Source organism: Aotus nancymaae, unplaced genomic scaffold, assembly GCF_030222135.1.
Source record: "Aotus nancymaae isolate 86718 unplaced genomic scaffold, 86718_ANA_hifiasm-v0.15.2.pri h1tg000032l_0, whole genome shotgun sequence".
NCBI classification, from domain to species: domain Eukaryota; kingdom Metazoa; phylum Chordata; class Mammalia; order Primates; family Aotidae; genus Aotus; species Aotus nancymaae.
In genome coordinates this window covers 5,471,042-5,494,104 of record NW_026988445.1, presented here as the reverse complement: position 1 = coordinate 5,494,104, position 23,063 = coordinate 5,471,042, and the positions used below count along the sequence as shown (strand labels likewise).

Here is a 23,063-nt window from a genome sequence, read left to right as displayed (position 1 = left end):
TGCAGGTTACCGCATTGGGCAGAGGCGGGGCACTGGAAAGAAAAAGCACCACTGCCCTCGGTTCCCCCCGCCCCCCCAGCTAGGGGTCGCCGCTAGGCCCGGGGCGGGCTTGGCCCCCACGACGCAGGCCTGAGCGTCCACAGAGGAGCAGAGCAACCTCCTGCACCTGCGGACTCTCCTCTCCCGGTACCTGGCTTCAGCTGCAACATCCTCAATTTCCTCAATCCCCACACCCATCCTTGTTGACTGTCCTATTGACCTCGGTTTCTGTGCGACATTTAGCGAAGCAGCCTCCTGAATTGGGGAGTTTGGTGTGGCGAGCGAGTGTCTGTTATCTTGGGGTGGGGGAGGCTTTAAGGAAGCATCTAGAATGAAAATGAAAATCTTCCTGAGCCAATCACGACCCACAATCCGGCCTGGCCAAAAGGAAAGGGGAAAGGAGGGCAGTAAATTGTGTTCAGGAATCCCAGTCAAGTAGATTCCGGTGCGTCTGCAGGTGTGAGCAGCAGGTGCAGCAAAACGGCGTCTAGGGACGGGTGAGGGCGTGCGGGGTGATTAGTAAGAAAGAACCCAAGGCAAAACCCCACTGCCCCATCCCGAAGCTCACGCTCACCCTAGAACTGGCACCCCCAAGCGATGATAGGACCCGGGTGCCCGCGTTTGCCCTCCCGGTAGGCCAGAGCCTAGGGTTGACGTAAAGTTGCTGAGTGGGTTATTGTCGCTTCTGGGAAAGGAAACCTGCGCTGCAGGAACTCCTCTGTGCCTTCTGCACTCACCTTTTGCCCTTCCATCCAAAATTCTGAATTACCTACATTCCTGTCCCAGTACCTCAAGAAAACGCCAGCTCCTGACAGTGCTTCCCGCTTTCCCTCCCAGTCACTCCAGTACTCCTAGAGGGAAAACCGGCTCCGGATCCCCCTCCGCCCCCTGGCTTCCACAGCCACCCTCCCTGGGAGCTCCGCTCTTGGTCCTTCCCAGCCAGTGCCAGTTGCTGGGTGGGGGAGAAGGGTAGCAAAGGTAGGTGGGTAGGGAGGGTCAGATAAATGGCACGATTCTTCCTCCCTCCCGCAAAAGTAACAATACGACTGTAAATTCTAATAAAATAAAATTGCATCTCTCTCTCCGAATCTGCCCTCTCACAACTACTACAAGTGGGGCGGGAGTGGGAGTCAGGTCGTCCCCGGAAATGGGGGGGGGGATCTTGAGCAAAATGCACGTCTGCTCCTCTCATTTGTTAGCTGCTTGGGTCAAAAAGTTTGCTATTTATAGGCTACACGCGGCAGCCCGAATCCTCGCGCCGGCTTCCGAGTGCAAAGTGAGAGCGATCCCGGAGGCGCCCAGCCGCCCGACTCCGTCGGGTCCCGTGATTTGTTTTGTTTTATTTCTGCTCTCACGCGGCCTGTAGCCAGGGAGAAGACGTTGGGGAGCCCCGAAACGTCCTCTGGTAGTAGCAAGGAAAGCAGTTTTGCAGTCGGTGAATGTGAGTCCACACCTGACCTCTCTCTGCGCGCGGGCGAAAAGGCTGGGAGGAGGCGCAGCAGCCCCGCCGCCTCAGCCACGCGCGCCCCTTGCTCAGTCCTTCCCCTCCGCTTCTGCCCCTTCAACCTCCAGCTCCACACTTGTCCCTCCTCCCTCTTTGATTTCTCCCTTCTCATTCTCTATTTCGCAGCATCTCCCTCTCTCCCCTCACCTCTTCTCTCAACTTCCAGCTGAGTTTGCATCTGGGCACAAAATGAGCCGAGACTGGCCTTTACGTGGGAGGCGGGGTGGGTGTGTGTGTTTCATAAAGAATAAAACTGTGCGGGGGTGAGGAGGGGGAAAAGCGCGTGCCCGAGCCAGCCCCAGGGCGCGGCCCGGCGTGCTGGGGGAGGGGACGAGGTGCGTCCAGATGGAGACCTTTCCTTTCGCAGTGGCTCCGACCTCGGGATGAGGACGCAGTGCCCAGGAAGCCTGGTCATTTGGGACCGTCCCTCTGCGGTGCGGGGACAGATCTCTCTTAATCAAAATCTCAGAACTGCCCTGGGCGGAAAGCGGGGAAAGGAGAGGAAGGACATGGGCTCAGGCTGGGGCCAGTCGGAAATCGAGTCAGAGTCAGGTCCCTGAATTCCAGGTAAACTGGGCGCTGGGACACCATTTTCTAGTGGCTGCGGGGCAGGACTCGCATGCCGTGAGAGCAAAGGCACAAGCGGATCGTGGCGGTTGGTCCATAGGCCTTGACCTTGTCCTCTTTTTCTAAATGCCAGAGCTACAGACTATGCGGTTTTAGAAATCAAACGTCAAGGGGATTGGGGTACAGCAGACTGGCGAGGTTCCTTGAGCCTCAGCCCGGAGCGAGAGGAGCCAGCGTCGCTGCGCCACATGCGCGGGGAAGATCTGTGCGCGGAGTCGCGGCCAGGCGCTCTTTCTCGCAGGTGCGCGGTGGCAGGCTGTAAACTTGCTTATGGTGGGTCAAAGTGCCCTTTCCCACTTGAGCTGAGGCACACTTTTGAGGGGTACTGGGTGTAGAGAAGATTGTAGCTAAAAATAACGCCGGGCTTGGATCCGTGGAGCTGAAAACGAGAGGCCAGAGCGGGGGTAGGGAGGAATTAAGAACAGGTAATGGGATACCGCTTTTATGTATCGCAGGACCCTGTACCTTCACTGCACGCATCTGGATCAACTTTTTAGGCACTACCAATTTCTCCTTCCTCGGTAGATGTCACAGTTAGAGTCCTCTTTTAGCTACATCCCCTCAAAAGTGCCCAGGCGGCCTTTGCGGATAGACTGGCAGAGAGAGAAGATTCAGCACCGGTCTGTGTCGGTGCCATTTGGAGGAGACCTACTCCCCAGAGCTCATGTGCCCGAAGTTCCCCGTCACAGAAACCCTGGGGGCTGAGGTACGGTCTGTTCCCAGCCCGCATCCCCAGTTCCCTCCCAATCTCACATTGCAGCAGCAGTCTGGTTCAGACAGGACCCAGGGCGTCTACATCTGGTCCTGAGCTGCCCGGATTCTCAACCCGGCCCTCCCAAAACCGCTTTCCAAAACTCGACTGCCAAGTTAAAAGCAGAAACAAGTTTCTGCCACTAACTCTGAGCAACATTTGGGGATATGGGTAGGTGTGAAACTTAGTACATCTTCCTAGGCAGAAACCGGTGGCACTGACCTCTAAATGTTGGAATTCAGGGACTGGAGGTGCGATATCTCAGTAGCCCTCAGCCCCATTCCCCTACAGTAAATGCGCTCAGCTCTTTGGTTGAGAGTTTATCTTAGCGGCTGGTCTTTTCCTTAAGCCCCAGGGGGAAGGGAAGGAAAGAAGGAGAGAACAGATCAAAATAAGAAAGGCAGAAGTACAGAGGAAAAGAGAAAAGGGAGACTCGATAAAGGAAAAGCACAGTTTTAAAAAAAAAAAACATTGCTAACTTTCTTTCCCCCTTGTTCAGTTTGAAAAGCCCACGACTTTCCAGCGAAGGAGTTAGCCAAGAACAACCCCGCCTTACCCCCAGGTTCCCGGCTACTGACCAGCTAGTCAGCATGCGTCTGCCCAGGCATTGACCCGCATTTCTTAGACTCCACAACTCCCGACCCTCAGGACCTTCAGACACATTTAAATACTCCATCCCCAATGTTTCTATGACTCGCATCGCTCAAGTATTGGCCAAAGTTGGAGAGGGCCTGAGTACAGGCTCCCAACACCTCCAGCAATTATGCTTTAGCATAAACTCTGGGTCCTGAAGGTGGGGTGCTAGGCGCCAGGCTCCTGGGTAGCGGGGAACAGAGTGTTAGTCTAAATCATTCATTCCGCTTTTAGGAATTTTGGGAAACATTGGGACTTTTCCCGCCTTTGACGGGAATCTTAGAACTAGGGAGCTTCAGTCGCTTAGGGAAGTGACTTGCTCTGGCTGTGAGACTCACTTGCTCAGCTCTCTATGTGGCAAGGCTGACCATATCTTTCTAGTTCGTGCTCCTGACAGCAGGTTCCTTTCTGGCCTGTCCTTGCCCGCAGTAGGCCTCTGTGGCGTGGCCTCTAGAGCCCTGGGTTCACACAGTTTGTTGTTCTAGACAAGAAGGACCCCAAGTTCTCATTTTCATTGTGAGTAGAGGTGACATGTCCAACATGTAGACAAAACCAGACGACAAACCTTTGGGGTATGGAAGGGAGGTGGTGACAGAGAACGGGGAGGCCCATTTGTTTCCAAATCAGTTAGTGAAGAAAAGAAATTTCATTTCCTCCAAATCAGCTCGTTTTCAAGAAGCTCTGGAAAATGACAGGAAGAGGAATTGTCCACTTACAAAGACTTCAAATCTGTGACCTATAGCCTCCAAAAGGAGGCAAGGAGAGAGTAACCAGGAGCCTGTAACCCCTCAAGAAGAGGCAACAATTCTCCATGCACGCAGAATTAGACAGAAGTGGGTACCTGTGCCCATTTGCACACAGGCCCTGCTTTTCTTCGATGGCCTTAGATCATGGTTATAAATGGTGGCCACCATTTTACCAATAATCAAAGCATAACCTCTTGACAGTTCCTAAACTGTGTTTTTCGTGATGCCACTTGCTGCTAAGTTGCCAGGGATGCTATAATCAGCTTGAACCATCCCACATCAAGATAACTTTATGAGCCTTAAAATTCCCCACGCTTCTCAATCCCACTTGCAATCCCTCAGCCGCCATCCTGCCTTCTCTACCAGCATGACTGTGCATACTAAAATGGCCTGACTACCAATTCCATTTCTTCCTCTCCCTTTTCCCAGCTAGATCTTTGACTGGAATTAAGAATTACTTGGCCTAGCTCAAGGTCTCGCACACCTGTAATCCCAGCACTTTGGGAAGCCAAGGCAGGACAATCACTGAAATCTGGGAATTCGAGACCAGCCTGAGCAACATAGAGACCTCCCTCTCTACATACATACATACATACATACATACATATATACATACATACATACATACATATATACATACATACATACATACATACATATTACTGGGTGTGGAAGGATGAAGGCAATGGCTAAACTTTTCCTAAAAGTTGGAACAATTTCTTTGCTCCCTCCTTTTCTACTCTGACTCCCAGCACCATCTTTCTTGGGTCAGCAACTCCAGAGCTCCAGCAATGGGGTCATCTTAATCTTGTGTTCTCCCTTATTGGGATTTCTTTTTCTTGATGATGAGTGTGTAGAGGAACTGAGTATAATCTCCTTCCAAGATTTTATTTGATCATTAAATTTACACATTTCAAGGCAAAGAGCGGAGGCCTGAAATCCAGATGGCAGGAGGGAGGGAATTATGGAGAACTCAGAGAACTAAGTGACTCTTTGACAAGGAAATTCAATTAACTTGATGCTCTCCTATTATGTTTTACCAATTTTAACTCAAATTTTTCCCCTTAAGTGAAGAAATAGAATTCTCTGATTATGTGACTGTATTAGCCACACATTCAGGGCTGTATTCTGGCTGAGCATTTTTAGGTGTTGACCACTGAATATGTATGCAGCCTGCAAATCTTCTGCACCCTCCAATATCTCACTTCACTTTCACATAAAATAAAAGCATTTACTTTCATCCAGTTCTTGGTCACCTTCAACAGGTTGGTTTCAGTTGCTGTATTTCTCAAATTTCCTTACAATAACAGCACATGAACCAGATATGTTTGGATTTTGTGGGACAGGATTACTCCCGCTTCAGATCTCCAGGTAGTTCTAGCTAAAACTGCCTTTGCTTTCACCTGAGTTAGACACATACTTAAGATGAAAGTGAAGATTTTTTTTAACCTGAATTATTCAAATGCTTGCTTACTGTTTTTTTTTTCTTTTCTGCCTATTTGGAATAAACCTGGCCATTAATAAATATGGTTATATTAACATTTAAACAGACATGTCATAGAAGATAAACATGACTTTTTATGTAGAAATTTTCTTTGAGGTATTTAAAAATCATAGGTTGGGTATTTGCTTCAGGAAATTGGACCTTTGAAATTAATGGACAACTGAACTTATTTTTAGAACTTTTCATTTAACTTTAGCATACTTCTTTAGAATTATATTCCCTAATCCAACTGAATCTGCCATTAATTGCTTTAACAAGTATGTGTTTAAATGAGATTGTTTCAACATATCCACCTGTACAACCTATTTGACAGGAGTTTACAATTTAGAAAAATTAAATTTGGGGCAATATAGTATATTCTATTGACTCATTTATTTAAGCTATATTTTACTGCCAATGTCTTAATAATTAAAAAAAAAAAAAAGACATTTCTTTGTGGGGGAAAAGTGTAGAAAACGTATGTCTTCTTTTTCAAGAAGGCTTGATGAATACTTAGGCTCCAATGTTCTTTATTTTTTTCTGTCAAATACATCATTGCTTCTGATTCATTGATCTCATATAAATTAAAAGAATATTCAAGTTACTGATTTCTGAAAAATTATATCCCCCTCTTACCAGAATAATTAATATTCAGTTATTTTTAATTAAACATTTTAATGTAATTTAGAAGAGAGAAAATTCTTACACATATTCATTAATTGATGATTGCCAAATTAGCTAAACTATTGACAGTGAACATTTGGAAGTGGAGATGTAACATCAGGAAAGGTGACATTTCAGGTCCAGTGCAGTGGCTCACACCTGCAATCCCAGCTCTTTGGGAGCCCAAGGGAGAGAATTGCTTGAGGCTAGGAGTTTGACACCAGCCTGAGCAACATAGCGAGATCCCTTATCTACAAAAAGAAAAAGAAAAATTAGCCAGGCCTGGTGGTGCATGCCTGTGGTCCTAGCTACTCAGGAGACTGAGGCAGGAAGATAGCTTGAGCCCAGGAGTTTCAGGCTGCAGTGAGCTAGGATCCCACTGCTACACTCCAGCCTGCACCACTTAGTGAGACCCTCCTCTGCATAAATAAGTAAATAAGTAAAGTTGCAGTTTCTGCTATTGATATGACAAACCAAGAACGATATTAAAGATTAAAGGGCAAATGATAAGTGGCACAATGAAATAAAGGGAATAAGGACGATGTTTCAGCTGCCGATCTTCGAGATGTAGATGCAGTATTCTACTCCTTAAAATCATTTGGGTGATATATTGTGTGACATTATTTTATATGGGAAGAAGAAGCTTCTTGCTTCTTCCACTAGGGGTTCAAGTAAATACTTTTTAGTGAGGTAAACTTCACATAACATCACATTTATCATTTTAATCATTTTAAGGAGTATAATTCAGTGGCTTTTTTTTTTTTTTTTTACAACATTCACAATGATATCCAACCATTACCAGCATCTAAATCCAGAACACTTTTATCACTGCAGAAGGAAACCTCATCCCCTAAGCAGTCACTCCTCATTCTTCCCTCCCCTTCAGCCACTGCCAAGCCTTAATCTGCTTTCTGTCTCTCTAGGTTTGCCTATTCTGGACATTTTATAATTGGAATCATTTAACATTTGGCCTTCTGTATCTGGCTGCTTTCACTTATTATCTTTGTATGACTTCACTTGTTATCAAGGTTCATCCATATGGTAACATGAGTCAGTTCTTCATTCCTCTTTATGGCTGAATAATATTCAGTTTTATGGATATATCACATTTTGTTTACACATTCATCAGTTGATAGACATTTGGGTTGTTTCCACTTTTGAGCTATTATGAATAATGCTGCTGTGAAGACCTGTGTACAAAGTTTTGTTTAAACATATGGTTTCTGTTCTCTTGGGTCTAACTTTGTTTAGGAACTACCATACTGCTTTCCACAGTAGCTGCATAATTTTACATTCCCACCGAAAATGTACGTGGGATCCAATTTCTACATTCCTTATCAACATTTATTTTGCTTTATTTCTGATAGTCAGACTAGTGGGTGTAAGTGGTAATTCACTGTCATTTCGATTTGTATTTTCCTAATAACTAATGATGCCAAGTATATTTTCATGTGCTTATTGGCCATTTGTATATTCTCTTTGGAGAAATGTCTATCCAGAGTCTTGACAATTTTTAAATTGGGGTTTTTGTCTCTTTATTGTTGAGTTGTAAGAGTTCTTTATACGTTCAGAATATTAAACCCTAAGATGCAGGATTTGCACATATTTGTATTTTCTCCTATTCCGTGGGTTTTTTTTGTTTTTTTACTTTGTTGATAGTGTTCTGTTATTCATACAAGTTTTTAAATTTGATGAATTCCCAGTAGTATTTTCTTTTGAGACTGGGGTCTCACTATGTTGCCCAGGATGGTCTCCAACTTCTGGACTTAAGCGATCCTCCTACCTCAGCCTGAGGAGACAGTAATAGTTATTTTAAACAATATAGACATTACATATCCATGAAAAGACTCAATTAATCATGACACAAAACAAAAATTTACAACCCTTATTAAAGAGAAGACATTTCTTTAATGCCCAATCAACTTTACCAAATGCAGATTATCAGGGAGTATGTAAAGTTAATGCTGTTCAAGAAAAGGAAACAGGTAGGGCTACATTGACCTTTTTCTTTACAGAAGTCCTGAGTTATTCAGATAAGGTGTCTAGCTATGAATGAGATCTTTCATCTTAGGATGACAGTAGTTATTTTTTTTTTAATTATCATTATCAAATTCATCTACCAAGAAATTTCAAATAATCTCCTCTGTTTAAATAACATTAAGGAGCTGCCTTAAACCAACAACAACCAGGAAAATCTAAAGGTTGACACGGTGTTTTTAATTTAGTAGTTTCTAACACATGGGCCGCAGTCGTCAGATGGCATGCTTGTAAAGTTACTGAAAGTTCTTGGAGTCAGAGAGAAGAGAAACTAAATCATTGCAAAATATTTTTAAGACAAAACTTATAAAAGAGTAAGAATATCAATGGATATTATTAAATGTAAAGGCTTTGCCTATTATTTTGAATTGGTTTCTTTTAGGCAATTAATTTATTGATTAAAAACCAATGCAGTGGTTTGGATGAGATTTTAATTTTAATTGTTTAGTTACTGAGTAAGAAAATTTATCATGCACACCGGTTTGGAGACCTCTGATTTTGTCCACTAGAGGTCTTGGATCAGATTGCTGTATTGGTCATTTTATGGAGTGTGCTAATGGGCAAACCCCTGGATACTTCCTAAGTACCTGGGCACAGTGCTCTTGCATGGCCAACAAGCACATGTGTGGCTGTCACCTGAATACATCCTAAGGGATCCCAAGGGAAATTCAGTTTCCTAATCTGCAGAATAACACCTTTATCTGACAATTATTGTAGGGACAAAAAGGAATAACATGTCAAAATGTTTTCTACATATGTATATTTATTTAAAGAAATTTGGGTGCTTTAGTGTGTTTTCTACATAGGCATATTTATGTAAAGAAATTTGGGTGCTTTAGTGTGTTTTCTTTTTAATGTTGCACTTACAGTCTACCAGATATTGCCCCAAGATTTAAAAAATATTTTAAAGTTAACTTAAACAATTCTACAAAGTGGATACTATTATTTCCCTCCATTTTACAAGTTAGAAAACTGAGGCATGGAGTTTTTCTGTAACTTGCCCGAGGTCACATAGCTAATGAGTGGCAGAGCTAGATTTTTAACTCTGGCAGTCTCACTCAGGAGTTCATGTTCTCAATTACCTACCACATTATGCTGCTTAGAATAAAATGATCTAGAGATTTAAGATGAAAATCTGAATCTCTGTATTGAATCAACAAATACTTATTGAGTACCTATTATGTGTTAGACTTCTCTTGAAACATTGGAAGGTCTAGCAATGCTGGGGCTGCTCTCCTGCATTCTCTTATGGCAACCATCAGCTGGAGGTGAGTTTCAAGGCCATCTTTTGATGGGGTCACCAAACTTGGCATGATTTATTCACCTGTTTACCTGCATAAGCCCTGCCATTAATCACGTTCGTTACTGCAAACATAAGACACAGGCACAAAAGATAGCTTATAACCAAAACATATAAGCAAAAGGCAGTAATATACATAGAAAATGAACATTGTGGCATGAGTTTAGCTTTGCAAAGTTCTCTTGCTGTTAGCATTAACCACAGAGCAATGAGACTTTGGACAGGCATTTACAATTTAAGTGTTTAAAGTCAGAAGAGTAGAAAACACCAACACAAAAAGCAAATGAATATAAATCAATATACAGGGAATGTCATTGACACCCCACTAATTGGAAATCTCTAATAATCTTTTAAGCAGAGATGTTTCAGTTTTAGCATTTATTTCATTATTTTATGAACAAAAGGTAAATAATAAGTAATATCAGATCTATTTAAAAGCAGGCTTCGGAATATGCCACAAAGTTGGGAAACAACCCAATGTCTAATGCTTTCAAAGGATTCATGCAGTGCAGTTGGGCAGTGTTCATAGCAATTAGCCTGAGTAGTGTGGGCTCCAGAAAGGTCTTTCGAATGGAGGGATAATTGAATATGTAGAGTACCATATTATCATTACATGTATTCCAGTGCACTCTAATTTTTTAACAATGGTTATTATTAATGAGGTTACTTGATTAGCAGGAACCTTCTTTTTGTACATGTGTCTATACCAAGCCAAGTTTACTCTAGCTATTTGCCTACTTAAGATTAAAGAGTCTGCTTTTTGAAGATCTGGTACCAAACAGAAGAAATATTTTAATATTCAATGTGTTGTGGCCAATGTCATATAGCTTGACCCTCACCATGATTTGGCCAGCACTATGTCCATATACATGGGCCAAGTGTACTATGGAATTTGCTAGGCTGATGGCACAGGTTTGTATAGCACAGTTGGTCCAGCCATTTTATCTATGTCTAAATATTCAGCAGAAAACCTTTCTGTGCTGTACCACAGGTGTGATATAATTTGTTTAATATTACAGAATGTTGAAATAATGGCAAATTTATTGATTTATTGAACAATATGGGTTAAGTATCTGTTAGGTTTCAAGGTAGAGTTTTATATACACTTTCTTCCTACACAATGCTGTGGGGTGGGGTAGGTAGCTAGGTAGGTAGATAAAGAAATGTATTTTGAATCCCACAGAGAAGAAAGTGAGGCTTAGAGATTACTGCCCATGACTTCACAACTAGTCTGGATGCTGATCTCAGACTCAAACCCAGGCCTCTGATAACAAGTTCAGGCCTCCTGTACCACAGTATCTCTTGATCAGCTTTTCTGAAGGTCCATTCCATCCAAAAAACCTATGACAGAATGACCTGGGTTATTTGTGGAAAATGTAGCACCCTGGGCCCTGCTCTAGAAATACTGAATCCCTGGGACTCAGAAATTTCAATAATACCCTCAAGAGTTCTCATACACAGCAAATGTAAGCATCAGAGATCTAGGTACCAAACATCTTGAAATATTTGGTTAGGTTAATTTGATACTAAGAAAAGACAGTTTGAGGGGAAAGAAGAAGTTGTCTGACCACATGATATTAATAAATACCAATGTATTTTTTAATGTTGCTTTACACATTGGGATTTAAATAGATTCCGAGTAATCTTCCAGTTCAGGGAGGTTGTTCTTACTTGAAGTAGTCCATAGATATGTGATTTTTTTAACATGTAGTTTTACAAAGCTGGTTCTTTAGGACCCTACTACCACACAATATTCATTAATTTGTCAAATATTTATTAAAGTATCAAATACTATGTTAAGCACTTGAGGAAAAGAAATGAACAAAATGGCATGGTTCCTTACCTCATGGACCCAACCCACAATCTATGGAGGGAAGATGTCAACAAGTGTTTTGTCTGAAGATTTTTCTTATACACAAATACATTTCTGAAACAATAAACTCAAAAATGGATTTATTACTCTAGGATGTTTCAGAGTCTAGAATGTACTGATATGTACTGTGAATATCTGAGAGAGGACTATGGTATGTGATGTTTTCCAGATTTATCACAGCATCCTTTGTGTGGATAGTAACTCACAGGTCTAGTGCTATACAGAATATTCCTGTGAAGTCATGTGACCCCTGGAAGGCCCAGTACCCTTGTGGTACTGGTATGGATATAGAGTATATTATAAAAATGGAATCCCACTTTCCTCCCTCCTCAGGGTAGTCTTGTTCTGATATCCTAGTGAGCACTGGCATATAGGATAAGCAATGGGCAGACTCTGAGAGAGCTAGTATTTGGGGATACAGATCAGCCCTGAGCTATCTTCAGAGGCCCTGGAGTGAGAACTTAGACATGGAGTGGATCTCTGGATGTGTCTCTGGTCTCTTCAGCTGGGTGATGGTTAAGACAGAGGGTTGTTCAGCTTCAGGAATTCTGAGGCCATCTTAGACCATTTGGTGTGAGATGGGCAGCATGAGAGGGAATCACATACCATCTTGTTACACGGAAGGCTGTTTACTACTTGAGGGATACCCAACCTTTGTCTAGGGACATAGAATGAGTTAATTTGCTGAAAAATACCTCCTTTCTATGTATTTCCCACTTTCATAAGGACCATTGTTGGATAAAGGAAAATATAGGCATTTTCAGTGAGCTACCTAAGTTCCAGTACCTTGTTTTTTTTCTTTCTTCTTCTTTTCCTCAGGCAGTGGCTATAACTAAGTAGAACAAAGTGACCTGGCAAGTGCTCAGATAACTCAAGAGTGGTGTATTCATCTGATGGATGGATTTAGATAGTTTGGTTGTTGACATTTATCAAATTACCCAGAAAACTGCCACATCACCACCTTGATTGATGCACATAGAGAGTGCTTAAGGAAGCCTCTTCAGAGCTGTTTGTTTCTCTTAGGTATCATAATATTTAAAGATATGTTGCTTTATTGTTCTTTAAGCACATGCTTTATTCATAAGCGGGTCTTACCACACATGCTTCCTCAAGGATATACAAAGTGAAATCAAGAAAAATAGTACTATCCCAGTAATTCAGATAGTCATCACCTGAGTAAATACTTGGGACAAACTGCTTTATTCCTCCTTTCCGGAGTTGTGGAATAAATGTTTACTTCTTCATTCATTGCGAGGAGATCTCAAATCTCTAAGTGTTGGTGTCTTCCATTTAAAGTCTAAATTCAGTTTACTCTTTTGATCATTTTGAACAAAGAGGAGTTAAATGCAATTGCTGCCTTCAGGAAGCTTACACATTAGGCTCAGAGACAGTCAGGGAAGGTGAGTGCACATATTGTTATGATATCAAACCAACATCTGGAAAGCGCTAAATGCACAGGTTATATGTGCTGTGATAGTGGCTCAAAGGGGTTTCATCTGCCCATGAAGAATGAGAGGAAGCTTATTCTAGGAGATTGCTTTGAGGCTGGTCTTTTAAAATGGGTATTTTTAAAAAATTATTATTTTACTTTTTTAAGTTTGGGGGTACATGTGCAGGATGTGCAGGTTTGTTACATACGTAAGCATGTGCCTAGTGGTTTGTTGCACCTATCAACCCATCACCCAGGTATTAAGCACAGCATGCATTAGTGCACTTGCCATGCCCCTCAACACTCCCCCAACAGGCCCCAGTGTGTGTTGTCTCCCTGCGTCTATGTGTTATCATTGTTCAGCTCCCGCCTGTAAGTGAGAGCATGCATTGTTTGGTTTTCTGTTCCTGTGTTAGTTTGCTGGGGATAATGGCTTCCAGCTTCATCCATGTCCCTGCAAAGGACATGATCTCATTCTTTTTTGTTGCTGCATAGCATTCCATGGTGTATATGTACCACATTTTCTTTATCCAATCTATCATCAATGGGCATTTGGGTTGGTTACATGCCTTTGCTATTATGAATAGGGCTACAATGAACATACATGTGAATGTAAAAAGGTAGAATTGGTGGAGCAGAAAAAGGAAGAATTGCGCCTAAAATTTTGTATACAAAGGCAAGAATGTAATTAATACACTGAAATGGAAAAACTAAAGGCCTTTTCGGTACATAATAGAAGTGTACGTAGGATGGAGGAACAAGGAGAATGATGAGGAAGAAGGTGAGTGCTAACATTATTTAGGGTTCCTTAGGCATGATATACTGTTAGATATATTATCTATTCCTTTTCATTTTTCATTTCCATGAGAAACAAAGCAGAATTTTATTGAAGCCACTGCTTCACCAAAGATTCATGCACCATCTCTATTGGATAGCTTTTCTGCTGAGAAGTGACTGCTAGGGGGATACCATTTCCTAGGCTGTTTTGCATCTAGTTAGGATCAAATAATTGCTCTCAACAACAAAATGTATATGTCACTTCTGGGCTAAAGTGGTTAAGAAGTGTGTGTGCCTTTCCTACCATGGGCTATGGAAGTGGCTGTAAATGAAGGAATTTAATATCCTAAGGGAGAAAGAGCCGCTGGATGAAGCAGCCTGGGTCCTGCTGTATATATGCCTGGGCTTCATCTGAATAAGAAATCTTCATTGTAAGAAGCTACTGAGATGTGATGATGATATTTTGTAGCAGTTAGAGTTATGTTAATACAGGTATCATCACAGGCTTATAGAATATAGGCTCTTAGAGGTAACTTAGTCAAAATCACATAACTAATAAGAGGTGGGGCTAGGATGCAAATTCAGGTGTGTCTCTGCTTGTCTTTTTCTGGTCTATTCCCATGGTTTTAACTACTACTGTCTACATGCTAATGAATATCAGTGCTTCCTTGTCAGTCTAGGCCTCTTTTTGGAGATCCAGAACAGTGTTGGCAGGTGTCTCTTGGATATCTTTACTTGAAAGCCTATATTATTTAGCATATAAAATAAGATCCCTTAAAAATGGAACTGCAATATATAATGGATGAAATAAGCAAAGTTGCTTTCTTATAGAATAAGTGGTCCAACAAGAAGAATGATTGATCTGGCCTGTCTGCTTCATCTCCGTATTGCTTCCCTGCCTTCCTCTAAGGTGTTGTGTCATTTGCATAGTTAACCTAACTCATGGTTACCTGAGCAGAAATTCAGGACAAGCAATTTCCTTTTAAGCAAATGGCACAGAGGCTGCCTTCTGCTCCCATTATACCATCAAGAACTTAGTTATATGGCCACAGCTAGCTGCAAGGGAGGCTTTGTAATATGGTTACTAGTAGGTGGTTAGGTTCTTGGCTGAAACATTATTAGATGAAATAGGAGGAAATATCATTTTGGAAGGCAGTCATCATTCTGGTACAAGAATCTGGCCCTCAGATATGAAACCTCAATGAATTTAAAACCATACTCAGCCTTCTACCCAAATTGATGCTTCATCTTATATTCCCTGACTTGATTAACAGCCATACCATCCTCCCAGATGTCCAGAGAACAGGGCGGTGTGCTTTGACTTTTATTTTTCCTTCCTTTCCATTGCCAGTCATTTTCTTCTCCTAAATGTCTGTTGAAACTGCCCGCTTCACTTAATCCTCTGTTTTTATCTCAGTTCGTGCCTCATCATCTCTCACATAGACTTGTAAGATGGCCTCCTAACTGGTCACCCTGTCTCCAATATCAACCTATCAAGGACATCCTTCACACTACCAGGAGAGTGATTTTTCTAAAATGCAAATCTGATCATCATTTTACTCCCTTTTTACAACCCTTCAGTGATTTCCCATGGCAAAAGTCCAAATTGCTTTGCAGAGCACAAAAGGCCCTCTGTGGTTTAGTCCCGGAATCTCTCCAGCCTCATTTCTGACACTTTACTATTCCCCTCCCCAAAACGGATCACACCCACAGCTTCAGTTATACTGAGCAATGTCGGAATGTTGCATTTCCTTTTGTCTCTGCTCATGTGTTCCTTTAGACTAATAAATGAGTGTGTATATATATGTGTGTATATGTGTGTGTGTGTGTGTATGTATACATCCTTCAAGACCCAACACAGCTGATGCCTCTCCTGTAACCTTATCCCAGCCCTCCCCCAGGCAAAGTCCATCACTTTTTCCTTGTTATGTTTCATTTATTCTACAAATGTAATGGATTGGATGAGTGTCTCTAGGCACTGTGCTAAGCATTGGACACAATGCTTAGCAGAAATAGATATGGTCCCTGCCCATGTGGAGCTTATAGTCTAATGGCAGAAACAGACATTAATGAAATGTTCCCACAGACAATGTGAAATTATAACTGTGATAAATACTATGAAGATGAAAAAAATGCTGTAATTATGAGTCCATTACAGGAAGCCTAGTAAGGGAGACTTCACCAAGGAGATACGTTTGAGCTAAAATGTGAAAGATGAACTAACCACATGAGAAAAATGAATTGTGGGTAGAGGGAACCATGATTCAAAAACCCTGTGTTAAGAGGGAATTTGGGATGTATGAAAGGGTTGAATAAAAACCGGTTTCAGTGGGGGTGTGGATGGCAAAGTGAGGAGTAGGATGAGGCAGGAGAGGTAGAGGCTAGACTCTGAAGAATGCCGTAAGTCATGTTAAGGAGGTTTCTCTTTATTCTAAGAGGAACGAGATGTCACTTTAAATGAGATAAAGAATATATAATCAGATTTTTGGTTGGGGGGGAATTCAATCTGGCTAATGTTTGAATAATGAATTTGAGTGTTAGCTGATTGGATGATGCTAGACTCGTTAGTTCAGGGAAGAGATTCTGATATATTGAATTAAGGTTGTGATAGTGGAGATGAAATAAAATATTTCTAGGATTAGGTATGAAATTAAATATTTCTAGGATGAGGGAGTGGGAGGGAGGTGTCAAGGATGGTCCCTGTGTTCCTGGATGTATGGCAGAGGTGGTCATGGAGGCCAGGAACCTGCAAGAAAATTAGTGTGGAGAGAGTTTGAATGTGTGGTGCCTTGGAGAAATCTAAGAGGAGTCATCTCACTGAACATTAAGCTTATTTCTATTACTTCATATACTTTTTGATCACTTTTGTATATGTTTCTTTTTATTAGACTGTGAGCTCCTCAAAGGAATGGAGCAACATCTACCTATTATTATTGTTAATCTTTTCCATTTTTGTATCCCAAGTACTTATTACACTAACTTGTACACAGTATTTGCCCAGCAAATGTTAGTGAATAAATTATCTAACTGACCCCAAGGCCCACCCAACTTCTGCCACACCAGTAATCGGAAGGATAACAACTGGAAAGGCAAGTTGGGGCTTAATTTAGAGTGTTTTAAACCCTGGCTAAGAATTTACATTATGACACAAAATGTAATTGAACCTTAAGTTTACATTTACTTTCCAATCCAACCTTTGTTCCAAATAATGCCTCTGTTATTTTTAAAATCATATAATGTTTACTCAAGGGATAGTCTTTCCTAAGTAAATCAAAGCCAACCAAGCTACAAGAAAAATACAGAGATTGTGCTATAAAAACAAACTATGTCCTTATGCTGCAGGACAAAATGAAATTAGAATGAATGCACGGGAAAAGGGTTTGTGGGTACAAAAAAAATACTATTTATTTTTTAGCTCTTTTTCTTTTCATTTGTATAGGAGGTTGGGATTCAGTCTTTAGGGCAAATCTAGAAAGGGTTTCAGATTTACATGGTCCATTGTTGGGTTATTTTCACAGCATGTATCTGAAGGGATTAATTTTGAAGAGCTATCATGGTTTCTTGGAGTCGGAGTGACAGAACAGTATTTTGAATCTGTTGGATTTAGTCATAACCACACAAACAGCCTCTATCTGTGATGAAACAAAGGGAATTCAATAAATGCTCTGTGCAGTGTTAGGGATGTGGACCCCTTAAAATTGATTTGTGCAAGACCTTGTTTGTGCACAGTAATGAATAGTGCTGTTTTAATTTCATTAACACAAAGTAGCATGAAAATTATTATTTATTTATTTTTTTTTGAGATGGAGTTTCGCTCTTGTTACCCAGGCTGGAGTGCAATGGCACTATCTCAGCTCACCGCAACCTCCGCCTCCTGGGTTCAGGCAATTCTCCTGCCTCAGCCTCCAGAGTAGCTGGTATTACAGGCACGCGCCACCATGCCCAGCTAATTTTTTGTATTTTTAGTAGAGACAAGGTTTCACCATGTTGACCAGGATGGTCTCGATCTCTTGACCTCGTGATCCACCTGCCTCGGCCTCCCACAGTGCTGAGATTACAGGTGTGATCTACCACAAGCAGTCTTAAATCTACATTTTTAAGGCTCCCTACCTATCTTAACCCCACATTAACTATGCAGATAACTGAGGCCAAGACATGTATTTTTCTCCTTTATATGCATTCTTTTTGCATGTGTGATTCATTCTCTTCCTTTGTAAGATTACATGATCCCTTTCTAATGTGAGCAGAGGGAACAGTGGTTGACTTGAATGAACCCGCAGTTTCTTCTTTTTCATCTTGATGAGAATCAGAATTGAGCATCATGTGACTGATGGCCCAATCATATTGATTTTAATGACTGGCTGTGGCAAGCAGGACTAGATAGAGCTATAGACTCCGAGGCCAGACCTACACAGTGCAAAGTACAGCTGTGACAGTTTTTCAGTAACTGCAGGCCACAAAGATAGCCAACCTGAATGTAGGTCTTGGATCTGCTAATGTTTGCATTCAGACTTTGAGTAGAGGGGTTAAGAGCCCAGGATTCAGAATCAGAGTGTTTGGGCTAATTTCTTTGCTTAGCTATTTACTAGTGGTATAGCCCTGGGCAAATTATGTTGCTCATGGTTTCTGAGTTTCCCCACATGGATCATGGGATTAATGGTATACTTATTGCATAGCATTGTTGGGAGAATTTTAAGTGTTTTTATCAGTAAAATATGTAGAACAGGATCTGACCCACAGTAGGTACTGAATAATTTCTATCTATTATTATTAGATTAGGGAGATGCTTCAGATATGGACTTTATAGTGACAAAGATGAATTGGTGAAAGCAAAGTCAGTGCAACGTTTGGTGAAATGTAAATAATTTTGAACTTTTTGGTGAAGCATTAAATATACATCATCTGCTTGACCCTTATAAATCAAATTATTTTAGAGACTGCTTTCTATAAATACGCTCTAAAAGTAATGACAGTATCAAAAAGTATTCCAGAGAAGCTGAAGATATGATGTCATTTGGCGAAGATTAAGGACCTCAGTTTGGTGAAGAGAAAGCCAAAGAAAATTACCAAGTTGAACCTGGAAATGGGTTTAATAACATATACAATAATATCAAGTATTTGTTGAGTGCTTATTATTCCATAATATCTTCATTTCATTTTTAATTTTTATTATTATTTATTTATTTATTTTTAGAGACAGGGTCTCGCTCTGTCATCCAGGCTGGAGTGCAGTGGTGTGATCATGGCTCACTATAGCTTTGAACTCCTAGGCTCAAGTGATCAATCCATCTCAGACTCCAGAGTAACCTGGGACTGCAGGCATGCACCACTACCCTTGGCTAGGTTTATTTTTGTTTTTGTTTTTTTGTAGAGATGGAGTATCACTGAGTTGGCCAGGCTGGTCACAAACTCTTAGCCTCAAGTGATCATCCTGCCTCAGCCTCCCAAAGCCCTGGGATTACAGGCATGAACCACTGTGGCTGGCCAATTTTATTTCATTTTAAAATTTTATTTATTTATTATTTTACTTGATCCTTACAAAACTCCATAAAGTATTGTTATCCTCATCTTACATGTAACTAAACTGGGGCTTAGAGAAGCGATGTGGCTTTTCAAAGTTCCATAGTTGTTTAGTATGCAATTCAGGATTTGAACCCAGTTATGACAAATGGCAAAGTTAGTCTTTTTAGCCTCTATGCTATCTTTCTCTATATATGCTGTTGTTTATGTTAATAACTATCATCAATATGGTATTTTGGGGTTTACAAAACACTTTTAAGAGTCCTATAAGGTAAGCATTTTTTAAGCCCCAGCTTTACAGATAAGGAAATTGATGCTGAATGAGGCTGACTGATTTGTTCAGGAGTCTTCAGTTACTGCATGCCCCATTCTTAATGTTCCAAACGTTTAAATTTATCCTCAATCTTCTAATAGAGATTCTTGCCAACTCTATACCTACCACTAGCCCAATGGGCTGATGTAGGAAGAGAGAGAGAGAGATAATCAACAGAGTCATCAATGGGGAAGGTATTCCAAGAGGAGGGAAAGCAAACAAGATGTGGGAGAAATGCAGAGCCCTAACTTTGCCCACACTGTCTTCGCAAGTAGGAAGCATCGTGGTTGCCACATTCTCAGTAACAGAAGGACTGACTCTTTTCCTTTCTTGTCTTTCATCAGTGATGTAAAACTTATAACGGGAAATATCAAAGTTAGACTTAAGTAAGAATATTCTGACAGTAAGGTTTTGAAATACTGAGGGGTTATGAGAAACTTCTTTCCTTATAAGACTGTAAGACATAATATTTGTTCTATTACCATGTTGTATTTCAAGTGGGCATCCTTACAGTCAAAACATTCAGCTTTTTGATCAAATGTCGCCCATTAGTCTAATAGATGCTATGGGAGCTCTCTTCTTGAAACACATCAGGAAACTCAGGGATTGTTATTAGTTTGGTTTGAATTAGTAGCAAACCATTTTACCCTATTTGGGAACTTGCCAATGAGATGACAACCAGAGTTAGGACCTGCCAGCAATCACTGTTATCCCTAGTGATGGCTTTATACATTCCTCTCAAGATAATTAAGATATTTATATCTATAAAATGGAAAAGTACCTGTCTTAATCTATTTTATTTATAATGCCTCCATAGAATCCAGACATTTTAACAGGCTGAGTATGAGATCCTGATCTTGGGAGAAAACACACACTAATAAATATTTTATTGTTTTCTCTCCTTCTTCATCCACTTAGGATAAAAATTACTCTTGTGAAATATCTGTGAAACTGCTATTCTGTGGATTGGAAGTCATCCTGCTATAAACTCATTCATGAATTTATTTTATCAATTTTATATTGAGCAGATAGTAAGTATCAGGCACTGTTCTGGGAGCTGAATAGTTATGAAACAGACAAAAGTCCTGGGGCTCTCCTGGCTTATGTTCTAGTGGAGAGATACTTAGTAAGCAATATGAGTAGTTACATGGACAAGAAGAAACTGTTTCATATGTCCTCAGATAATGAAACCTGCTATGAAGAAAAGAAAAAGGAAGGGAAGAGAGCATGGGAGGGTGACATCTAGATCAGGTAGACAAAGAAGGCATCTGCAACACAGTGACTTTTGAGTATGGACCTGAAGGAAATGAGGACGACGACCTGACAGAAGTTTCAGGGAGGAGCATTTCAGACAGAGGGGCCAGCAAGTACAGGGGTACTAATGGAGGAGCATGCCTGGTATGTTTGAGCAGGCAGGACAGTGAAGCTGGAGAAGTGTGAATAAGGGGATGAGCATAGGAGATGCAGTAGAGACGTTGTTGGGTGGGTGGGGGAAATGTTTATAGGCCATGTAGGGCCTTGTAGGGCACAAGTTTGCAAAATTTTACCTCCTATCATGCTGAAACCAGGCTGGTTGGGGCAGATAGGAAGGGGCTGTTCTGGATCATGCATGGATAAGACTCTTTTCATGTCAAATGACATTTATTGAATAGCAGCCACATGGCATGTATTGTGCTGTGCTCTGAAGATCCAAAGAAGAAAGATAAATATATTTCCCCCAAGTTATTCAGTCTGGGAGAGGAGACTTAAGATGCTGCATTCTAAACGTAATTTTCCCCATGTGGAGAATTTTAATGCAGGTAAGAATAAATGCCTAGTCATAGTTTCCCTAAAAGCTGAGAGAAGAAATTCTTTTTTTTTCTTCTTCTTCCCTTTTTTTTTTTTTTTTGAGAAGGAGTCTTGCTCTGTTGCCAGGCTGGATTGCAGTGGTGCCATCTTGGCTCACTGCAACCTCTGATTCCCTGGTTCAAGCTACTCTCCTGTCTCTGCCTCCTGAATAGCTGGGATTATGGGCATGTGCCACCATGCCCAGATAATTTTTGTATTTTTAGTAGTGATGGGGTTTCACCATGTTGGCCAGGATGGTCTCGATCTCCTGACCTTGTGATCTGCCTGCCTCGGCCTCCCAAAGTGCTGGGATTATAGGCGTGAGCCACCACACCTGGCTGAGAGAAGGAATTCTTAAAGGGAGGAGTAGCATTGTGGAGGCACACAGTGACACATGGAAACTTCTTTCCCTCAGCAACACGAAGTGCTGCCCCCTTCCCTACACAAAGCACGTCCCCCCCGAGAAAAGACATCATTAACCATAAAAACGTTTTGGATCTCCATGCACAAATGACAGGTGCACCCCATTCAGGACAGTAAAAATGTTCTGTAAATAAACTTAATTTAGGTTCAATTAATTATTTTCAGAATCAACTCTGAGACGTTAGTAACACCAATGAATTTACTATTGGAATGAAGAAGCACCTCACATTGATTTGGTTCCCATTCCTGTTAGCCTAAATGTTCCCATTCTGTTTTGTCCTGAAGTTAGACCACAGCTGCAATTAGGCACCTTCATCTGTGAAAACTAATTTTTTTTCAGCCTTGTTCAAATTGCTGTGCAGCAAGAATGCAAAGTCTTGCTGGCTGACAGGCACTGTAAGGAATGTAAGATCTTGCTGGTGCTGCCCTCTGTAGGGATACCACAGGTGTGAGGGGATAACATAACTCAAAAAGTGCATGGGGCTTCCTGATACCTCTAAGGCCCACAGCAGTTTATTCATCACTCACCAGAAATTTTTTTGTGTGTTGGTTATTTTCTTCTACCTATTACGTATTTGAAGTTTCGTATATCAAACTAACAGTAACCTTTAAATCTTAACAGTTTTTACTTTTTGTGGGACAGTATAAGGAAAGACCCCAAATCTCTTTGATGAGTCTTATCTATAAATAGTATTAGGAGTCCTACTCTCTCCCAGTTCAAATTCTTTTTTCTTTTAGAAACAGGGTCTTACTCTATTACCCAGGCTAGAGTGTTTGCAGTAGTATATGTTCATAGCTCACTGAAGCCACTAGCTCCTGAGCTCAGGCAGTCCTTCTGCCTCAGCCTCTGGAGTAGCTGGGACTACAGGCATGCACCACTACACCCAGCTAATTATTTTTAAAATTTTTTTGTAGAGATGAAGTCTTACTATGTTGCCCAAGCTGGTCTTGAACTTCTGACCTCTAGTGATCCTCCTATTTCAGCCTCCCAAAGTGCTGGGATTACAGGTGTAAGCCACTGTTCCTGTCCCAGATTCTTAAAGGGAAGAGTAACAAAGTGTTAGTAGATACCTTTAATCAAGTAAGGTTTTCCTTCTGATAACAAACTATTTTTTTTC

General features: G+C 41.2%; 1 protein-coding gene across 1 annotated transcript in view; it reads left to right on the top strand.

Annotated features, from left to right (window-relative positions):
* The first annotated feature begins 1,442 nt into the window (after nt 1–1,442).
* ESRRG (estrogen related receptor gamma) overlaps nt 1,443–23,063 on the top strand; it is a 643,587-nt gene continuing 621,966 nt past the window's right edge. The window contains exon 1 of the mRNA XM_064383505.1: nt 1,443–1,480. The gene's annotated coding sequence lies outside the window, so the exon portion shown is untranslated. The remainder of the gene's footprint in view (nt 1,481–23,063) is intronic.